This window comes from Adiantum capillus-veneris, chromosome 21 (genome assembly GCF_014529385.1).
Source record: "Adiantum capillus-veneris isolate H3 chromosome 21, ASM1452938v2, whole genome shotgun sequence".
Classification (NCBI taxonomy): Eukaryota; Viridiplantae; Streptophyta; class Polypodiopsida; order Polypodiales; family Pteridaceae; genus Adiantum; species Adiantum capillus-veneris.
The window spans coordinates 33,818,592-33,834,315 of NC_140951.1; positions in this window are offsets into that span (position 1 = coordinate 33,818,592).

The following is a 15,724-nucleotide window of genomic DNA, read 5'->3' on the forward strand; positions in this document are numbered from 1 at the left end:
CATATGGATACATCATGGATCTTATGATATGCATGCTCTATGAGCTGTTGATTCCTAACAATTCATATGGATTTCATGATCCATGGTAGTTGACTTGTAAGCCATTTGACCGAGGTAGAAATCATAATCTTTTTAACACTAGTATGGTAACATAAAAAGACATAAAAGTGTCCTTTCAGGGTTTTGAAAAAAAATCCAATTCTCCTATCATATGTATTTGTTTTTAGAAGTCCTTACGTGAGTTTAAAGCTAAAACCACACTTTATGTTGCAAAAATAAGAAACACTCACAACTCTTGACTATATGGTCATGAGGAGCTTTCAAAACAAAAGAGTGCTCAATCTGATCAAAACCAACATAATTGCAAGGTGAACCCCATTCTACACAATGTATAAAATTCTCCAACAAACAAGCATAATTGCTAGGTGAACCCCATTTTACACAATGTACAAAATTCTCCAACAAACAAGCATGATTGCTAAGTGAGCCCCATTTTACACAATGTGAAAAATACTCCAACAAACAAGTGTAGTTTTCTTGTAAACATCAATGGGTTCTTGATCAAAGTTTGTTGTAGGTGTACGCCCAAATTTTTTTGTTTGGCCATTCAATTGAGTACAAAAAAGGGCATTTTCCTTATTATGTCGACCTATCATCGATGTTTCTATTCTTACAGCTATCATTATCATTATAAATGCTTCCACCTTACACACTTTGGTTCTTTAATTTTTTATCTAGGCACAAAAAGCATCAAAACTTATCTTCGTAAGACAATTTGGAACACACCTATGAAGTACAAAAATTGGATGAATGAAAAATTGGAAGGTTTCCACCTTTTCAGTAGCGGAGAGATAAATCCTAAACTTTATAGTGAGATCATGGACATACAAACTGGTAAACCACTATCTTAAAAGTACCTAAAATTGGTATTTTGGAATCTTAAGCACGAAAAACCTATGGGTACAAATTTTCAGAACCAAATTCACACCAAAACAAACCCCACTATCTAAAATTTTTCACTACTACTTCAAATTACTAAAATAATTGAAAGGTTTTAGTTATCATTAAAGCTAAAATCTTTACCTTAACGATATTTGCTAGATATTTACCAAAAAAACATGAAATTCACCCAAAAATGATAAAATTGACCAACCAAGTCGGGCAGGTGCAAGGGGACGCCATCACTGACCTGCCAAGAACACATTTAGCAGCAGGTGGCACTAGGAGAGTTGAACGGATGCCTTGGGGTGCAGGGAATTGCTAAATGCAAGCCCTAAGTGCCAAAAATCTATAAATAGACCCCCTAGGCTTCGCATTTTTGGTCAACCTCGAAGTCCTGACTGGAAATCTCTCATGCGAGAGAGATGCTTCATAGAAATCACTACGAGAGCAAAACTCTAAGTGATTAACCGAGATACTTAATGCTAATCTTAAGTAATCAACAATTTATATTAATTTAGGTTTAAATTTTCTAATTAATTTATTAACTAAAAAGATTAGACCATTTTCTACTATTAATCACTCTCTTATACATTATTAAATTGCCAACTACTTAATCTTATTTAAAATTAACAATCTACTTGATTATTAATCCTAATTAGAACTAAAATTGATTAATTTTGACCTTAATTAATGGGGATTATATTAAACAAGCTTAGTCAACTCTAAGATAATTGTCAAAGCTTGTTTATACTATTATGGAGATGAGAAAATTATGTCTTAGTTTTTTTATTAGTTTTTGTATTTAATAAAGAAGACATTAGTTGTTTTTAGTCTTAAAACTAATAGAAAACTTAGCAAACTAGCTTAATAAATCACAAGGTAGTTATAAGAGTTAGAAAACATCATTAAAAACCCATGATAATTAGCTCATAAACAAAAAATTATTTTAGCTAATTAATTAACCTAAAATTGTTTGATTTTGGCTATAAATTAAATAGAAAAACTAGTTAATTACATAGTAATTATCAAAGCTAGAAAACAACATTAAAAAGCTGTGATAATTAGCTCATGGATAGAGAATAAATTTAGTTAATTGATTAAGAAAACATTACCTGATTGTAGCTACAAATTAAAAAGGAAAATTATTTTATTGTTTTAGATAATTACATGGTAATTATGAGAGTTAAAAAATGTCATTTTCAAGACTGATAATTACCTCATAGATAGAAAGTTAATTTAGCTAACTAAATAAGCAAAATCTATTTGATTTTTATTATAAATTTAAGGAGAAAAATAATTAATTAACTTAGATAATTACATGGTAAATATCTAAGCTATAAAATCATTAGCAAGACATGATAATTAGCTCATAAATAGAAAATTATTTTAGACAGGAAATTAAGTTAAAATCAACTGATTTTAGTTGTAAATTAAAAAAATAAATTAGTTAATTAGCTTAGATAATTACATGGTTATTACAAAATTTAGAAAAAATCATTATCAAGCTGGAATAATTAGCTCATGGATAGAAAAATAATTTAGCTAATTAATTAATTATGCTAAAATTATCTAATTTTAATAATAAATTAATGGAGGAAATTAGTTAATTAGCATAAATAATTACATGGTAGTTATTAAAGTAAAAACATATCATTAAAAAGATGAGATAATCAGCTCATAAATAGAAAATTACTTTAGCTAACTAATAAAGCTAAAATTATATATTTTAAGTTATAAATTAAAGGAAGAATTAGTGAATTGGATTAGATAATTACATGATAATTATCACAATTAGAAAACATCATAAAGAAGTCAAGATAACTAGCTCATGGATAAAAATTAGTTTAAGTAATTATTTTATCTCAAAAATCCTAATTTGGTCAAAAATTAGATATGATAAATAGTAAGTCCACTTAAAAGTCTTTAGAAACATTATTAGAGGTGTAAAATAGTTTTATAAAGGTAAGATAATTATAAAACTAAGAGACTATCACTGCAATACATATAGAGTAAAAGATAAGCCAAAATCTAGACTAAAATATGATGGGAAAATTATGAAAAAGGTTTAGATATTTATAATAAAATTAGGAGAGCTTAAAAAACCCCAAGGAAGTTAAGATAAAATTATATCACATTTATAAGCAAATAAGAAATTACTAGGTCAAGAAATTATCATTTATGACCCAAAGAGGACACGTGCAAACACCTAAACTGGTGAAGAACATAATGTTCCAAAGAGAACCAAGGGTTCTTACGACCATGAGACAAGACCCAATAGTAGACCCAAGGATGAGAGTGTCTGAGTCCCACGATCCAGTAGATACCCGTTCAGTCTGAGGTGGGTGTTTATTAAATTTAAGTTTTAAGCAATTCAAATTATTGTAAGTAGTAACATTGCATACTTTAAAGAGTGGATAAGGATTTAGAAAAAGATAAATTGGCTAAAGATTGGAAGGGTATCTTCCAAGAAACCATCCTACAATTGGTTGATATACACAAAAATGAATGTTTTTGTAAGACTAGTTGAATTAGAAAAGAGATGATTGATTATCTTTAAGACAACTTGCCTCAAGACACCTCCGACTCCTTGGTATATATATTGATGAATAATGATGAATTTTTAGCCACGAATAAGTTGGTTACCCCCATGAATGATGAGTCTCTTCTCATGTCTTGATATTTCTACATAAGTTATAATACCATTTTTTATCCTAGGGGAGTTGTATGTGAAACTGGTTTGGTGTATGGGCACTCGAACATTGGGTGATAGATTTCCACCCCGGATTATGAACAAGGAATGGGTGCAGTTTTTCTCACCCTTAGGCGGTCTTGAAACAAGAAGAGTACTTATCATGGTTATTATGGTCAATGCTTTTGATTGACAGTACCTTGTTTTAAGTTTAAAGATGTCTGTTTGCTAAAAGAATGGTTTTCCATTAGGAAATTTCAGAGGTCATTTGGAGGGACTTCTAAGAAAATGTATTTTTTGCACTCTCTCTCTAGAAAATATGGCGAATAATAGAGGTGGGTCTTTCATGGTAAAAGTTCAAAAAGTGTACTTTAAGTAGATTCCTTACTCTTCTGAACATTCGTTCGTAATGATTGAGGGATAATCTTCTTTTCAGTTGCATTGAATGAACGTCGTCAATATGGAGGGAATGAGGCTAACATGGAGGGACGAAGGCGCAACCGCCTATTCACTCTCCATTAAACCTATACATTTGGCTAATGGCGCACTCCTCAAATGGCACAAATGTTATGCAAAAACGAGCCAAATATCAACTTCACATTGATTTGGACAATGAGTACCAACCATTGATTAAGCGTAGTAAAGCAAACACACATATACCTCTCGCATCCATATACACGCTCAGAGCTCAGGGAGCTAAACACATAGATATCTGGACGAGAGGCTCTCTCTATCCTAAGAATCCAATGACTAATGTGTCTCCACCGTTTGTCAATCCTACAAGCTTTTTGACCTTTGCTAATGATGGAGAAAAGGGCCTTCTGGGTTATTGTAAATCTCTTACAAGGGAAGCTGAAACTTATAAGGGCATTCTCCAAGCTCAACAAGGTGAGATTGTTCGTCTTTCACATTTAAATTCTACAGATCAGGTTACCATTTTGCAACACAAAATAGAGGTACAGGAACTGAAAGGAAAGGTACGAAGTTGTCAAATGAAGGACACCATCTTGGGTGGTCGTATCCGAAATAAGAAATTGCGCAATCTTGAAACATTACAGGTTGCATCCGGAGGTCTCAAGAAAAGAATCCGAGCATTAAGGTGATGCTTCTTGGTTGGCTACATTGTCTTAGTTAAGTAATCTTTTTGTTTTTTCTTGTTATGCATTGTTTTCATGTGCCTAAATAGTGTTAGTGAAGTAATTTTCTGTTATTTACTTATGCATTGTCTTCATGTAGAGATTCAATCTATCCTGACAAGAAAAACATTGACCCCAAAGCCAATATAGGAAAGAGCTTGAAGCCACTTATAAGTAGAAGCCTGGCAGCAGATATAGTACATGACAAGAAGTTTAAGGTCCTACAACGAAATGTAGTGGACTGCTTTATTTCAGAGAACTCAGTGCCTGCAAAAGAGATACAAGGCACACTTGATTCACTTGGTGTAAGCAAAAGAGGATATTTGGCTATACAAAAATCTGTCTCATCCATCTTTGTTAAGAAGGGTATAAAATCCAAACTTTTACCATCAACCTCAAGTGTTTGGAAAGAGAGGCTTCAGCTTAACGAGGCACATGGAGACTATCTTGGACAGCCCTTTCATATTAAAGCAACTTACAGTGGCCATGGAGCAAACATGGCATATGATGAGTTCAATAATATTTTTATGGACCTACAGATATTACAGAAGAGAATGGTGGAGTTCTACAACATCACATTTGAAGAGTCACGTGGGGTATTACATTTTGTGTTAAAACTGGATGAGTGTGAGCTTGTTTAAAGAGAAAAAGCTAGAGCTTGTTACTATTACTTTAATGAATAGAGCCCTCTCAAAGTGTCCCAGTGATGCTCCTTTGTATTTTAGTGTTCAATCGGAATCTAACATATGGTAGCTTGGTGCGTTTGAGGTAAGCGAGATTCTTAGCTAAGCTGAAATGTTCAAATCTACTTAAGTCTCATTTATTTTGTGTTGAAGGTAAAGAAATAAGATCATGATATTCTATATTGGGCGTTCTATCAAACTAATATTCCGGAGGTGATTGATCGACAGACTAACTAGGGAGAGATACTACGTCTAGATGGAAGGGGAGACTTTCAAGTTCAGTGGCATCTTGCAGGTGACCTCGAAACATTAAAGTGCATGTATAATTGTGGAATGGGTGCAATGGCAAAGTCGCCGTGTTTGTTCTGCATGGAGCCTAGTGCAAAGGTCATGGACCCAAAGTGGTGGAGAAAAGCTCCAACACGTCACATTGAGGACCCTGCTTTTCGACCGGTTTTGAAAATACCACTTGTGAATGTCCACATCTGTACAATGCATGCCCTTTGTAGAATTGTGGAGAAATTGGTCTACTTATATATCGGGTTTTCTTGGAAAATTAAGAACTCAGCAGAGCGACAAGTAGCCCTGCAGTGCTTAGAATTGGTACTGTCGGATATGGGCCTTCATGGTGGCAATGTGAAAATTTAGCGGGATGAAAAGAGATCAAGTGCTGAGAAGGATGTCCCATGCAAACCATCCATCGGTGGGGTGAAGGCACGGAGGTTTTTATCTAAACCCCAAGAAATACGAGATCCGAAGCTAACAAAACATGGAAAAATATATAACACATCTTATGTTAGCAAGGTAGAGTATCAGAGTTGGAAAAAGCTACATATTGCAGTCAAAGACCAAGAACCAACTACTCGTAACGCGAAGGCTGAGGTTTGGCGATCAATAGACATCCTATTTTTGATGTGCGACAAAGATGGCTGATCACAAGGTGATATGAACAAGTTCAAGGAGAATCTCAACCTTCTCAAAAAATCATTCAAAACAGCATCGACAGACACCCAGATTACTCACTACATGGTATTATGGTGTATTTGATTCTCTTTTATGTGTAACTATGTGAGTGTAAAACATTCTAACTAATCTGTTTTCATATCCAGCACATCATTTTCAATCATTTTACCATATTTTATACAAAAGTATGGGAACCCGGCAATATGGAATACCTAAGGGATGGAAAAGTCTCATTACATAGCGAGAATTGCTTATTTCAGGCACACACGACATGGTGGCTCTTGAATCAAGGCTAACAGCTTGAGAGAACTATTTGAATGGTTCTATCGTATAATCATTCATCGAATGCAGGCAAAAGAAGTCTTGGCCTCTTCAGCAACAGCACAAGCCATCAGACATTTACAACAACAAAAAGTTAAAAGATCAATGGCATACAACAACTCCGGTGCTCGTGAAAGTCAACGAAGGTGGAGAGAGACAATGGTGTATGTGAACCACAAGTGGAGAAAGATACTCTGAGTTGATGACATTGTACAAAATTTCTGTAATACATGATCTTATACAATTCCTACTTGAAGTGTATCAAGATTTTGAAGGTTCAATTTTGTTTTTTGGCACATCACCCTTGTAACGAATCATGAGATGTTTGCCATACTCTAAAATTTCATCTGGGTTTTGTCTACCAAGAGCTAGTGCCATTGTTGTGTATGTGTAGTAATACGCTGCCCGACCACCTGTATAGCCCGGGAAGTAACCAAAAAAATCTCTGGCAAACACTTTGTCCACAAGAATGAATTTATCTTCTGCACTTTTGGGCAACACGGGTCCACCCAAGATGCGTGATAGTGTCTTTAATGTGTAAGTTTCTATTGAACCCTCTTGTGACATGGAATTGTGAAAAACTAATATTGGCGACTCGCAAAGCTTTGAAAGGTACTGCGCTAGGGCCGCATTCCACAGAGAGAGAGAGAGAGAGAGAGAGAGAGAGAGAGAGAGAGAGAGAGAGAGAGAGAGAGAGAGAGAGAGAGAGAGAGAGAGAGAGAGAGAGAGAGAGAGTTACCATGAAGCTCTCATCTCGTAGAAAGAGGTTTTTCTGCCACAGGTCTACAGATGTAGTTGACCCCTGACCTGAATGGTTAAACCAATCCTCCACTTCTTTGTGACTTGTTGATGGTCTTAGGCTTTGTCTTATTGCTTGGAAGGTGGCTTCATCAGGTAGTGTCTCCTTGTATTTTCAGCTTTCTCAAAGCATCTTCGGAGGCATTCCATTGGATTGCTGGATGTTTCCATTGCCTCATCATCACTACTATCCTCTAACACAAATCCACTCCTCTCCTCTTGGACTCTGGAAATGATAGCCAGGGAGAAGTCCTCCCTTAAATAAAAGATGCTTTGCACATCATGTAAAAAGATATAGGTCCTATCTCCAATCCTTAAGTCAGGCACAACAGGCATCATCATCTGAGCATGCTTCTCAGTGAAGTTATTGACATCCAAAGGTAGTTTGATTTCTGTGGTTTTCACAGAGAGCATCTTACTTCTTTGTACTTCAATTGCCTCAACCTCAAGGTCGATTGTATCTTCAACCTCCTCAACTTCTTGTATATGTGTTGTCTCCTCGCATTCTTCGTCTGGTGCTGCATCCTACTCCTCTAACACCTCATCAGGATTCTGCATGAGGAATCCAAAGAGGCTGTTCAGGTAAATCATAAAGCCAAAGGATTCCTGAATAAGTTTGCACTCTTTTTGGTGCAAAGGGCAGGCTGAATGTCAGCAAGCAAGTGCTAATTCCCTATACTTCTTCAGTTCCTGTCCCTTTCCACCGCAATCATTTAAATGCACAACAGTCATACTGGGCAGAACAACCCTCCCTACCTGCACCATCACTTCAAATTTATCTCTGTAGGACTGCAGGAATTCACTATGCTGAGCTAAAAGGTCTTCAATATCAAATTTTGGGTTAAACATAGAATGAACTAGATCATATTTGTCCCCAGCACCACAAGATGCTGCAAAATCGAACAGCCTCTCATCAGTTGCAGTTGGGTCTTCCAGAGAAGACACATCCTCTTTGGATTTACCTTTACTTGCACAGGGAATGCTTTCTGGGAGATCTGCATCATCTGAGAAGTCTATATTCCTCTTTCTTGTATTTTTCTTGACAAGTATTCTAGAGGGTGAGGTACCCTTGTAGGGTGAGGGATCCTCTTGGCCTGGTGACCTCTCTAACTCATCTTCACCAATTGACTCTTCTTCATCAATGTCCTGACAAAAGTCAACAGTTCTTTTGGCAAAAACATTAAGCAACTAAGCCTGCAAAGGCTGGAATCCTAGCACAAGCTCTCGGTCTGGTTTTAGCCTCTTTTGCCTACTGGACCTTAATTCTATTCATGAAGAACATGACAACTCTCTCTCTCTCTCTCTCTCTCTCTCTCTCTTTGTCCTAAAGGCGCGCAAAGACAAAAACATACTCTTTGCAACTCTCTACACGCACCTTTAGTACTATTGAGAGAGAGAGAGAGAGGCAGGAGTCATGAATGTACTATAGGCGCGCGGAGAGAGCTGCAGCCAGTATTTGGTTGTGTCTGCGCGCTGTTAGTACATGGAAAGAGAGAGAGAGAGAGGGAGAGAGAGAGAGAAAGAGAGAGAGAGAGAGAGAGAGAGTGTCTGTGTGTGTGTATTTGTGTGTGTGTGTGTGTGTCTGTGTGTGTGTGTGTGTGTGTGTGTGTGTGTTTGTGTGTGTGTGTGTGTGTGTGTGTGTGTGTGTGTGTGTGTGTGTGTGTGTGTGTGTGTCTGTGTAAGTATGTGTTGAGGTGTGTGTGTGTGTGTGTGTTGAACAACAGTATGGGTTTTTCTTTGTTTCCACACACACACACACACACAATTTGCTATCTATTGTTGGAAATATAGAGAGACAGAGTGAGAGATCACCTTTTGTTGGTGGAGTTTGCAGAAACTCCATGGGAGGTGTCTTCTCCATTGCTTTCTCTCTCTCTCTCTCTCTCTCTCTCTCTCAAAATGACACTTATAACGGATACACACGGCAGCGCCCCACGTGTTACTAAAAAATAGAATATAATTGCATGATGCCGCACGTGCGATCATTTATTGGGCCCGTATACTTTCGTATGTCACATATAAAAGTGATGAGAGAGAAAAAAACACACCGCGTCAAAGAGAGAGAGAAAGAGAGAGAGCGCCGTCATCTGCGTCTCCGACAGAAAGCACCTGCAAGATTGAGTTGACCCGTCATCGACATAACGCAGGTTTGCATCCTTAGAAGGTTTGGCCCTCACCCTCTCTCTCTCTCTCTCTCTCTCTCTCTCTCTCTCTCTCTCTCTCTCTCTCTCTGTTTCTTTTTCTTAACACACAACACACACATACACACAAATACAACACACACACACACACACACACACACACACCCACACACACGGACACACACACACACACACATACACACACACAAACAAAAACACGTAGACACACAAATATAACACACACCCACACACACACACCCACACACACACACACACACACACACACAGACACACACACACACACAAATACAACACACACACAACCTCTCTCTCTCTCTCTCTCTCTCTCTCTCTCTCTCTCTCTCTCTCTCTCTCTCTCTCTCTCTCTCTCTCTCTCTCTCTCTCTCTCTCTCTCTCTATACTAAAGGTCTTTAGAACTGTGCAAACGGAAGTATAACAAGTGAGAGAGATGGAGTGTATCCCAAGAGTGTGTGTGTAATAGAGAGAGGAAGAAAAAGTGTAGAGACTGGGCAAGGCAGGAGAAAGAGAGAGAGAGAGAGATTCTTTCTGTACCCTTATACTAACGGCGCGCGGAGGTGTATTTTGGGGTCAAAACATCATCCACGCGCGCCGTTAGTACTGGGAGTCTCTCACTCTCTCTCTCTCTCTCCCCCCTCTATACTAGAGAGAGAGAGAGAGAGAGAGAGAGAGAGAGAGAGAGAGAGAGAGAGCGAGAGAGAGAGAGAGAGAGAGAGAGAGAGAGAGAGACTTCTCTATTTTTATACAGTGAAATGGCTAGAACAAAGGCCACTGCAAGGAAGGCAGGCAAGGGACCAGGATTAGCAGCTAAGGCAAGTAGCAGATCTGCAACCCCAAAGAAGAGACCTAGAAAACCAAATAAAATTTTGAAAGGTCCAAGGGTGAAGAAGTTACAGAGCTGCATGGGACTTTTCAGAGAAATCAGGAAGGCACATAAATGTGTAGATTTGTGCATACCAAAGCTGCCCTTTCAGAGGATGGTGAGGTCCATATGTGAAGAAGCTACCTGGGGCACTAAAAGGTGGAAGGTGGTGGCATTGATGGCTCTACAAGAAGCAGAAGAGGACTTCCTACTTGAGTACTTCACTGACATGACCATTGTAGCAGCCCATGCCCACAGGGTGACTGTAATGGACAAAGATAGTGAGGCACTAAAAAGGATAAGGTGGAGGTATGACAAACTGTTGGTCCCCAATGTCTGCAGGGACAAGAAAATGAGGGAAATTTTGCTATACCCCCCTGAGCTATTGCCACAACTCACAGTTGTAGATGTCACACATGATGTGAATACAAGGGCAAGGACAGAGACGATTGCTCGCCAAACAGAGGACATGAGGAAGCAGAGCTTAAGGAGAAAGCAAAAGTAGCAGTGGAGTCCCAGAGGCAGACAGAATGCAATGTGACCATGTCCATAGAGCAAGCAATAAAGAAGCTCTACTTTCAATGAAGGATGGTTTGCTTGCAGAGATACCATTTATAGATGGAACCAGAAAGCTAGCGCTGGAAAAAGTGGACATTAATTTATTGATGAATCCAGATGCTCAGATCTTAGACACAATTATCTATGCTTGTCTTAAGTAAGTCTTACTATCTTGCTAACTTTGAAAACTCAGATCATAGGTGTACTAACTCAGGTATACTCTCTGCAGCTTGATCAAAAGTCAACTTCCAACGCACACCCACACGGAGGTGTTTCTTCTTGATCCACAAATGTCAGTGATTATTAGATAGAAGAACAGTCCATCTGGCACCTTTGAGAGTTGGTTTCTCCATTGTGCTATGCTGGAAGTAACTGTCATCATCTTTCCATATGAGAACAACCATCAGTGGAGTCTCATATGCCTTGATGTTGACCAACTAGCAGTGTGGGTATTCAATACGATAAAAGGAATCCACCCTGCAATTAGGTTGTAAGTGTTATGTATCAGAAAGTGTTTCTTATAGATATCCATGTAAATTTGAAGCCTCAAGCGAACATCTTGATATTGCTTTGTGCAGTTGTATAAAGAGGTTGTTGCTTGTTTATGGCAAGCTATGTGGAAGGTATGAACTATACAAGGCCCCAATCAAAGATGTACCTGTCCCAAATCAAACCGATGGAAATTCTTGCGGCTGGAGATGTCTTCTCCATGCAGAATATGTCCTGCAAAGCTACTTTGCATTAAAACCTTTCATGACTAAGGTAACCATTTGGCATTGCATTCAGTCAGTTTTGGTTTTCTTTATACAAGACTTCTCACCATATGGTCTTTCAATTTTGCAGAGTGCTTTAAAAAACTACACATATGATTATTTGCAAAGATACCGGGTAAGTCTAATACAACACCTGCTTACTATGTCGAGCCCTAGAGAACCTGAAGATAGCGGCTTGGACGACCGCACAATTGATATGAAAATACATGACGTGCAACCACGACAAACCCCTGCATCAGATACAGTGGAATCACAACGGGCCGAGGGGGTCATATCAGTTGAAGATGGAAGAGTCGAGGATGAAGAAAGGTCAAATGAGCATATGGAAGGTGCTAGTGTACAACCAGAGGGGCTTATGGAGGAGACAATGAAAGAGCCAAGTAAGCCAGTGGAGGAGCCAAAAGAGCCTATGGATGAATCCCTGGATGAGGAAAGCAGGCCTACGGATGAGTAAAAGGATATGGATGAGCAAAGCAGGCCTAGGGATGAGCAAACTGATATGGATGAGGCAAGGATGGGTGAGGAAAGCAGGCATATGGATGAGCACAAGGTTATGGATGATGCAAGCCGGCCAACAGAGGCAGAGGAAAAGACCTTGGAGGAAACCCTGAATGAGGCAGAAAGAGCCATGGGGGAGACCCTTGATGAAGATGTGAATGATGACTATGAAGATGTGAATGATGAAGCTAAAGCAAAGGATAGCAACAACGACAACAACACTATAGAGACCCAGTATGGACCCTTGCTACCTGTAGATATGGTTGTTTCGGTAATGTCTATTCAAGTATGGAAAAATACGTTCAGCTTCTAACTACTTATATGTACTTGTCAACTTTTACAGAGGTTGATTATCTTGGACCTCAATGGATTGTTGTTGATGCCCGTGCCTCTGGGTGACACAGAGTCCTTCGAGGATTTGCAAACATTTTAGATGGGAACTTGTCGAGTCATGGTGTCGTGGTTTGTCCAGGAACCAAAGAATTTATTCAGTTTCTTCTTCTACGCTTCAGAGTTGTCGTATGGTCTTCAATGCAAAGGCAAAACTTGTTGCCACTAGTTACAATAGTTTGCGGTGTATGCGGCGCTCACACGTCAGATTTTGCCTTTTTGTATGATCAAAGAAAATGTGTTACCGTCAAGGGACACTACCACCCTAAAAACCCACCTTTACCTCTTTTGTACAAACCGTTTAGCTAAATCGATGTACCCTTTGATGCAAATAATACACTACTAATTGATGATACTCCTAAAAAGGGAGAACTAAATCCACCAGGAACAACTATCTCACCACCTTCTTTCGAGGGGCATTCCTTTGATTTTTACCTTGAAGACATTTTGATTCCATACTTACAGAAATTGTATCTCAGTCCATTGTTCACGGACGAGTTTGTACTTTCTAATGAATTAAGATGACTCTTCTATCATGTCTTTGTCTTGCCTAACATTGAGAGAGAGAGAGAGAGAGAGAGAGAGATTTGACATGCTAAAGAAATGTATTTCAAGAACACTTATATTCACAGAGAATAACTGACAAATGAGCTCAAAAAAATTTATGTATTGAAAGTCATTCGTATACACTTGGGTTCACAAGAATCTCTGTTACATTGACACTATTTCAACCCGACCATCCAACTCTTTGCACAAAATATCTTTTTCCCTACGCCGCATCAACTTACGGCCAGCTAGAAAAAAGGAAAAATCTGAAAGGTCCCTGTCCATTGACTCTTCAATTATGTCATGTCTCAACTGCAGAAGACTGCATAGCTCCCTTATTGTAACCACCAACATTAGGCCATGCTCTTTATCAATCACTTCCACATCCACAGCAGGATTATCTTCCAAACCTGCAGAAACTTGGTCCATAGGAATGTACTTACCTTTGAGCATTTGTGATCGCATATACCAAAAGGAGACTAACAGTGATTGGCTTGCCATCATGTACTTGACAACTAGAGTGTAAAGCGCGACCTCGCACCGTATGTCAATCTCTTCCTTTACATACCATCCTCTGTCAAGAAGTTTGTCACAGGATGACTGCTGAAATGACTTGCACATGAACATAGTTTTAATAACACATATATTGTAGCTATGAAACAACTCTATGAAGAGTGCAGCAGGACAAAAGTTTGCAATTCTAACCAGTTTGGTGGGAATAGAGCTACGTAGAGACCTCTGTATATCCTTGTAGAGCTTACTTCGCATTGCCTCCACCATTGTTTCCTCAGGAACTGGCCAGTCTACAGTGTTCCAATCGGTTGGTAGAGGCAGTTTCACCAACATGCCATTATTATTCCCTGGGCTGAGTTGGTAGAAGTGGTCATAGAAAAATATTCCTTCAACAGCCAGGCTTTTGCTGCTCCTCCCTGAATACTGAAGAGAACCAATGTGGGCATGAACAACAAGAAAGAGGCCTATTATGCACTCCACAGGCTCCCATTGCTCATAAGAAGAGGGATAAACATCTGCAAAATATATAACAAGAGTTTAACTAAGAGTATCAATAAGTCCAAATGAAAAATCTAATGTAGTTGAGATGTGAAGAATGGAGACATTGCTCATAAAAAGAGGGATAAACGTTGCAAAATATATAAGAAAAGTTATAATGAGAGTATCAATAAGTGAAATGACAAATCAAATGCAGTTCAGATGTCAAGAATACTTACAATTGCAACATGGTTGATGTATATCTGACACATTTCCACCGTTTTCTATCACATCTGGATGGGTAAACACATTTTGAACAAGAACTTCCTTTACAGATCTTTTGTCGATTTCAACTTTGAAATCCAACACTGTGGCCTTCCATGCTAAGCAGTAAACATTGACAGCACTAGACCTTTTGGGTCTTCTTGGTTGCATGAGGACCCATGAACCTTTGTTTATCCTTTGTCCAACCCATTGGTTCTCTGCACTTATTGAAGTTGATATTGTAATAGAGGATATGCTACTACTCGGTCTTCTAGGCAAAGTGCAGCTGTTGGTTGTTGGTGTGAGAGACCATAAACACTTAGGGCTTCTTGGGCGAGAAGACGTGGAAGCCATAGCTCTCAGAGAAAAGCTTTAGTGGAGGGAGATTCGCTTTGAAAGCATTCTAATGGAGGGAAAGTGTTTTAGAATTCCAATATCTTGTGTAGGCTTAATGGTCACCCTCCAGTACGTTAATGACCATAAGAGAGAATATCAGCAGTGGGACCACACAAACACCTAACAGTTCGGTAAAAGCAAGGAAGTTACGATGCCACAATCCTAGATTCGTGAAATTTTTTAGGATATTTTTCTATGTTTTGAGTCTTTCCACGTACTTTCCTACGTAACGTAGCCCTCCTACTCATTGGATGCGCTCTTTTTTTCTCTCTCCTTCATATGGCCCTCCAAATGACCTCCGAAATTTCCTAATGCAATGCTATCTTTAATACTTGATCGAAGGAATAACTTTGTAACAAAAAGTTAAAAGAAACCATTACTTTAAATGTTAAAACCTCGGGGAGGTCACCTAAGAAAAATGTAACCTATCACGTGAGTTCAATAGAAGGGTGTTTAAAGTTCTTAAAACTTATATATATATATATGGATACTATGTTTCAAGTTTGAAAAAAGACTTGCATATTTTTAGAGAAACGGTACATTATATTCCTTAAAAAATTCATAGATAAGGAATTTCACAAACATATCTTGAACGCACGTGAGATGGTAAGTGGGGCTTTGACAAAAGAGATTAAAAAAATTTGTGTAATTGAGATGAGAAAGAGAAAGAGAAAATTGTCTCCATATTTTGCAAGAAGATTTTCATCAGGCCTATAAAAAATTCATGGGTTTCAA